This window comes from Pelodiscus sinensis, chromosome 2, assembly GCF_049634645.1.
Source record: "Pelodiscus sinensis isolate JC-2024 chromosome 2, ASM4963464v1, whole genome shotgun sequence".
NCBI classification, from domain to species: Eukaryota; Metazoa; Chordata; order Testudines; family Trionychidae; genus Pelodiscus; species Pelodiscus sinensis.
In genome coordinates this window covers 144,287,195-144,294,859 of record NC_134712.1, presented here as the reverse complement: position 1 = coordinate 144,294,859, position 7,665 = coordinate 144,287,195, and the positions used below count along the sequence as shown (strand labels likewise).

Sequence of the window (7,665 nt, the reverse complement as noted above, 5' to 3'; positions counted from 1 at the left end):
AGCACACTGAGCCGACAAACAGCTGATCGACTCAGCACGGCAGCCATTTTAATTTAAATGAAGCGGCGATTATTTAAATCGCCGCTTCATTTTCCTATGCCGGGTAGCCTAATCTACATGCCTCTGTCGCCAGAGGCATGTAGTCTAGACGTACCCCCAGTGTCCCGTCTCTGGCTGTTGGTGACTTTTGTTACTGGAAGTCATTGACTGACAAGATATCATAAGCAGTACCATCAGACTTCTCCTGTCATAAATTTAATCAAGCTCAGTCTTGAAATCCATTAGGTCTTTTGCCCCTACTGCTCCCCTTTGAAGGCTGTTCCAGAACCTCACCTCTCAAGTGGCTAGAAAACTTCACTTAATTTTGGCCCTACACTTGTTGATGACCAGTTTATATCTATTTGTTCTTGTGTAAATGTCGATGCTTAGCTCTTTTTCCTCCCTGTCACAGGGTTGCGTGCCCTGCGCTCCTTTGGGAGGGGAAAATATGGCCTGGAGGCTGAGTCTGTCTTGCCCCCTGACTGGGGGGACAATATGGCCCAGCAGCCTAGTCTGTGTTGCCCCCTGGCTGGGGTCAGTATGGCTCAGGCCTAGTCTGTACTGCTTCCAAATTGCACCCCTCTCCTGGGTGTCAGGGTAAGGGGGTAGAGGAGCCCAGCCTCTTCCTCTCCACTGGGCCCCAGCACAGGGCCCTATTAGTGGCGGGTGGCTCCCCCCCCCCCCCGGCTTGGTGGGGAGTCATCCCCAAAGCACGCCGAGCTCACCAGGTGGTCTCCTGCCCCCTGCCCTAGGCTGGTGAACATGCCATGCTAGTGGCTGCACTTGGCCTGCCATTGGCGACGGCGGTGGCTGGCGGCCTAGCAGTTGGCGTCACAGCTGTGGCAGTACCTCCTTTAATGAATCCCAGCACTGCATTATCCATTTTCATGGCCACATCACATTGAATCATAGTGATCCCATGATCAACCAATACACCCAGGTCTTTCTGCTTCTTTGTTGCTTCCAGCTGGAAAGTCCCCAGCATATAGAAAAAGTTCTTGTTATTAGTCTTTAAATGCATAACCTTGCACTATTAAATATCATCCCACTTCTATTACTCCAGTTTACAAGGTTAATCAGAATTTCGTATATAGTATTCCGGTCTGCCTCGGTATTGGTAATACCTCCCAATTTTGCCACCTGCAAGTTTTATTAGCACACTGTCATGGGCAGCAGGTATAATAGGCCAGGGAGGCCTCCCTTAGTGCAGTCACCACGGACCTGCTACTAGACACCTGGGCTATAGTCATGCCTCTTCTTCTCCCTGCTCAGATCCTTCCAAGGCCCTTGCCACCTGCTGCCACTCTCTGTTGAGTCTTCCTCCTCTCTTCCACTCCATCCCTCACTTCAGAGGTTGCCACAGTTGGCCACATCCCTTCTCATCTCCCATCCTCTGCAGGGCTGAGGTGGGGGCAGGGCACGAGGAGGCAAGCTGTGAGCCGGGGCAGTTAAGTGAGTGAGGAGGTGAGCACAGGGTATCCCTGAGTAACTTTACACAAGTCAGGGATAAAAGCCTTCCAGAGACCTAGCATCAGAACATTGAAACTGTTAGAGGGGCCGTTACAGTGGTAATGAAGCCATTCAACAGGCATTTGTCAGCTTGCAGGAATCCTTTGGCCACATTCAGCCATTTTTACACTGTTTTACATGTATTATTTGGGTTAAATAAAAACCATTTCCAAATGACCCATCAGTTATTCCCATGTTATGCAAATTATTCTCCATACTCAGCAGAAGTATTTTTGACTAACCTCACTCAAGGAGGAGCTGACATAATCAGCGAGTTTATTTCTTGATCTGGTGGTTTTATTCAAACCCAGTTTAAAGTAGACAAGTCTGGCAGGGAGTTGAGTGTAAAAAAGGTTTATTAAACTATTGCCTAAATGCAGGGCTGTCAGTGACAAACAATTTTGAAAAAGAAGAGATTAGGCTCCACTTTGGTGCGAGTGGTCTGACAAACCATGTCTCTCTATACAGCATATACCGAATTCCGTGCCATGCAGAAAAGAATCCATCTGGCAATTGAGCTACAGGTGAATGCTATTAGTACTATAAGGTGAAAAAAGGAGGTGGGGGGTCATGACAGGTAGGCGGAGGGTGAAGAGACAAACAATGAGCCAGCAGCACAGCAAATGGAGAGGGGAGCTGGTGGGGAAGCAAGGGGGCAAGTGAACATCAGGATGAGGGTGAAGAGGCAAGTGGTCTGTGAGTACTGGGGGTGAGAAGGTGAGTGGAGGGAGGCCGCATGGCAGGGGAGGGAGTGAGGTGGTAAACTGCAAGCCAGTGGTGGGCAAGAGCGGGGCCAAAAGTGGAAGAAGTGGGACAAGGAGCTATCCTCTCAGTGGAAGTTTCTCCTGCTGCCCGTGCACACTCCCATGTTTTGTACCAAGATCAGTCATCAAAACTGTTAAATAAGACTGGTCCCAAGACCATTTCCTGAGTAACTCCACTAGTAGCCTCCCTCCAGTCTGACAGCTCACCTTTTGTATGACCTCTTATAGTCTTCTTTTTAACCAGTTCCTTATCCACCTTTCAGTCCTCTTATTAATCCCCATCTTCTCCAATTCAAGTAATAATTTACCATGTGTAACTATATCAAATGTCTTATTGAAATCCAGGTAGACTAGCTCTGCTGCATTTTGTTTGTCTTAAAAAAATCAGTTATCCTCTCAAAGAAGCAGATTAGATTGGTCTGGCATAATCTATCTTTTATAAAACTGTTGTATTTTATCCCAGTTACTGGTCATCTCTAAGTCCTTAACTACTTTTTTTCAAAATTTGTTCTGAGATATTTGTGAGGGAGTGAAGAAAAAGAAAGGAATGCCCGTCTCTCCTCCCACCCCAGGGGTTAAAGAAAGCCTGTGGGTTTAGCTAACCCCATCTTGCTTTACCTGCAACCAATTCCAGGCCTGGAGAAGGAGAAAAGGAAGGAGTCTGGCTAATTTTGGGGCTGACTAGTAAGTAAGCAGGAGCTTGGTCTGAGGACCTGAACCAGAGCCTGCCTAGTAGCCATGGAAGCAAATAAGTCTCACCCTTTGCCTCTGGGCAACAAAAGGGGTGGCTACTGAGAAACTCTTACTAAGGGGAATCTGGACTCTTAGGGCCAAGCCCCAAACTTAAGGACTTCCAAAGGGAGTGGCTTGGAGTTTGTGGTCCAGGTACACAGTAGGAAAAGGGGGCAGCTTTCTCCACCCTTTTCTGCCTACCTATTCAGTGATCTAGCCACTAAGGCTATGTCTAGACTACAACGTTAGATCGGAAAAAGGTACGCAAATTATGGAGCAAATTCTGATAGTTTTGTCAGAAGAGGCTTTTCCAAAATTTGGCCCATCTACACGGGGCCAAATTTCAGAAAAACCTCCTCTTTTGGAAGAGCCCTTCTTTCTCATGGAAGGAGAAAGACAGGACTTCCAAATGAGCAGATCTGCTCTTCTGCAAAAAAAAAAAAAAAAAAGGCAGACGAGTAGACGCGTTCCCTGGACACAACGGAGTTTTTCTAGGATACCTCCTTTTCCTGGAGGCCTATACTACTCAGCCTCCAGGAACCCAGTCACAGTCTTACATGCAATTGAGGTCAACCTCACAGACCTGTAGTATCCTTGCTATTGGGCTTGCAGTTTCATGTGCCAATTCCTTTAATATTTTTGGTTAGAGATTATTTCCCTCCCTCCCCAATTTAGTTCCATTAAGTTGTTTGAATTTGACTTCCACCTTGGATGTGTAACTTCTACCTCCATATCCCTGTTATTAACTATCCTGCCACTATTACTAAGCTTTTCATTAGCCTCATTAAAAATTAAAGCACAGTATTTGTTTAGGTGTTGGGACATGCCCAGAAATTTTCAGTCCATCCTCAGACTGGCTTTATTGGCACAAGTGCTGAGCACTCCTAGCTTCATTTGAAGTCAGAGGGAACTACACTTTATATATTCAAGTGTTATATAATGCTAAGTATTAGGTGTCTCAAATTGGGTCCCAAAAATTAGTGCAGGGGTGGGCAAGATATGGCCTGTGGGCCGAATCTGGCCCACCCAGCCATTTAATCTGGCCCACGACCTGCCCTACTGTTCCCCTGCCCCCAGGCCAATCGAGACCTGGGGCTGAAGGAGTGTGCAAAGTCATTAGTTGTTCAAAGTGGCTGGTGGCTCCCTCTCCCTGCCAGGGGTGCACAGTGCCTAGAGGGAACAGCCCCTTTCTACCCAAGGCTGCACCCCTTCTGCCTAAGGCCCTGCCCTTTCCAGGGACCAGCCCGCAACCACTGCCATAATTCCTTAAGTGGCCTCTCTGCAAAAATTATTGCCCATCCCTGAATTAGTGGATACTTTTAACTTTAATTTCTTGGTGCTTCAATTCCCTTTCTGTAAAATGGTATTAAAAGGATCTCATTTTACAGGTGGTAAGATTAATTAATATTTGTGAAGCACTGAAATACTGTAGTGATGAGTGTCAAAATCAGCATATGAGCAAATTAATAATTCTGTCCTGATAATAAGGATTTAATAGTGTGCAGTACATAAGGCACATACTGAATAATAGGTAAAAAGCAAAGTATTGACTAGCTGCTCATCAACTGAGTACCATGCATCCATCCTGAGTGAAGCAGGAATCCTGTGAAAAATAACTACATGCTCACATACTGTTTAAGACTGTCATATTGCATACATATACGGAGGTAAAATTAAGGTTGTAAAGGAAACCTCTAACTCTGGCATTTCCTAATTTGGAGCACTTGACTTTGCAACCTTTATATGTATACCTGTGTCATTCATGCATGAATAAAATAAAATAAATCCATGCAATGCAGGTTGAACCTCTAGTCTGGCATTCTCTGGTCCAGCAACATGTGGTTCAGCATGATGTTAATTAGCTGGATGTCCACTTATGGGTGTGGCCTAGTTTCCCACGGTCCAATAAAGTTTGTTTACAGCCACCAGTCCTGGCTCTCAGTGTTTTGTGCTGTTGTTTAGCTCTAATTTACCCTAAATGTCTTCTAACAGCCCAGTAAACAATTGAAGTGTTGGTACTATTGCTAGACAATATTGACCTTCTGTGGTCCAGCAAATTCTCTGGTTCGGCACTTGTCAGGTCTCAAGGGTGACAGACTGGAGAGGTTCAATCTATAGTGAGTTTCAGAGCCTGTGTCTATAGGCTTGTTCTATGGTGCTAAAAACAGCCATGTTGGACATTGTGAGTTGAGCTAAAACTCAGACTCTGAAGCCAATCCCAGTGCCTAGGCTTCAGAGTCCAAGCTCTGCCCAAGAAAGTAGACCCAGGCTCTGAGACTCACTGCTACCAGATTTTTTGGGGGGAGGAGGAGTCTGTGTAAAAGCATGTCCTTAGGGTATGTCTACACTACAGTGGTATTTCAAAATAGCTTATTTCGAAATAACGCATCTACACACAAAATGCATTTTGAAATAGCGTTTTGCTGTTTCGAAATAGCGCATCCACACTGAATGGACTCTGAATCACATTTAAGGCTGGTTGGAACCAGTTCTGGCAGGGCACCAGGTCAGGACTTACTGTGTAAGGCTGCTGCCTGAGGCTATCTCAGGTCTGTGCTTAAAGGGACCCCCCCCCCCCCTCAGTTCTCAGGTTTCCTTGCTTGCTTCCACCCTGAAGAGCAGTAAGAGCCTCCCTGGTCTGCCCCATTGGCGGCTTGTGCCTCATTCCTCCCTCACGTCCTTCCACTTACCCCCCCAACCCTCCTTCCTGATGTCAAATAAAATACACGTATTTTCATGAACACAAACTCTCTTTATTTAACAAAACTCGGGGAGAGGGAATGAAACTCTGGTGAGACTGGGGAAAGGAGGCGGGAGAGGGGAGAAGAGAGGGTGGGAGAAGGATGGGGGAAACCTGGGAGGAGGGAGCTGGAAGGGGGAAGCAAGGGGAAGAAGGGAGAGGGGAAGCTCAGGGTTCAGGGTTGGAGGTTTCGCCGGACCAACTTGATTGTCATGCACACCTGCTTCTGGGTTCGCATGTGGCCATTGGTGGCCAGGCTGGCAGCTATCCTGCCATAGATGGCTGTATTCCTCCCACTAGTGCAGAGATCATGGACATTGGGGGCATCCTCCCCAAACCTGAATAAGGTCCATGATCTCCACCCTGGACCAGGAAGGCGCTCGCCTTCTCTGGGCCCTGGCAGGCTCTTGGGAACTGGCAGACTGCTCCTGGGGAGCGGTGGAGGGCTGGCTGCCAGTGGCTTGCTGGCTCATGTTTTGGGGCCACTGGGTCAGGCGCAGTGACTGCTGGCTCTGGCCTGGCAGGCTTGGAGCTGGCACAGGCACTGTGACCAGAGTCAACCCCTTTAAGGGCTCCTGGGACGGGGGGGAGAAAGTGGAGTGTTCTTGGTTTAGGCTGAAGTGGCCACCAGGGCACCCTGGGAAGGCTGGAGGCCCCCTATTTTGAAATAAGTGTCTATACAGCACTTATTTCGAAATAGCTATTTTGAATTTGGTGTTATTCCTCGTAGAATGAGGTTTATCAAATTTAAAATAAGCACTCCACTATTTTGAATTTATTTTGAAATAGCGGTTTGGCTGTATAGATGCTAGGAAAGTTATTTCGAAATAAGGACTGTTATTTCGAAATAACTTTGCTGTGTAGACATACCCTTACTCCCATGCATATTTTTTAGAGCAATCCATTGGTTCCACTTCTTCTTTCGAATGTTGTGTTCAACGCTGAATTTCTTTGTCAAAGTTGGATGTCCAAACTCTCCAGCAAACAGCGTTATTGGTTAGATTGTGGATACCCTCTAGTGAGCCAATACATTTTTGTGTTGGGCATTCCGCAACAATGTGATGCATAGTTTGCGGACTGCCACAATCACAAAGTGGAGATGGTAACAAATTCCACTTAACTGTACCTGTCCTGACCGGTTCTAAACTGGTTTAGAACACACCACAGTCTCCGGGGAAGATAGAAACCTTTCTGTTCAGTGGTGGGATCCAACGCAAGATATTTGATTGAGACGTCTACCTGCTGCCATTCAGTTTGCCATAGTTCCTTAATATTGGCCATGACTTCCTTTGCTCGCTGCTAGGGGGGCTTGAAGAATTTTAGAAACGATGTTGGAGGCTGATCAAGGTATTTCTGGATGGGAAGAGGTTGGCTGCTACAGTTGATACATTGGTATAGTCTGCATTCCTGCTCCCGTTGATGGCTGCTTGTCAGTTGGTTCCACTGATTTCAACACAGAACAAAAAAGCAAGGTAGCACAAAACGGACAAACTGTTGTAAGAAACACTCATTGTGGAGAGATGCTATATCAACTCCACACAGTTATTTTCATGCTCAATTTCCTTAACTGATCTTGTTCTCTTTTTCACATACACCAATGGGGGGAGGGAGAAGCAAGGGAACTGGTGCCTTATAGTAGCACTACCCCTAATTTTACTCATTAACCACCATAATTTTTTAAGATGGAGACATATCAACGTATTTCTAACAATAGGTATTCAGAGTCTGGTGATGACCTTTTCAGAATGTGCACAGGAAACTGTATTCCCATGTGTTTGTGCCAAGCAGCTTGCTCCCTGACTCAATGCAGGAATCTCAGTACTTGTAACCTTATAGAAGAAATTTCAATTTTGAATGGGATGACATGGGAAGTCTGGTATG

At 46.4% G+C, this 7,665-nt stretch overlaps 1 long non-coding RNA gene across 3 annotated transcripts in view; it reads right to left on the bottom strand.

Moving 5' to 3' along the window:
* Nucleotides 1-5,788: 5,788 nt before the first annotated feature.
* The window catches only part of LOC112545285 (uncharacterized), an 81,169-nt gene continuing 79,292 nt past the window's right edge, over nt 5,789-7,665 (bottom strand). For all 3 annotated transcript variants that reach the window (XR_012901819.1, XR_012901818.1, XR_012901820.1), the window contains exon 5: nt 5,789-7,227. This is a non-coding gene — a long non-coding RNA (uncharacterized LOC112545285). The remainder of the gene's footprint in view (nt 7,228-7,665) is intronic.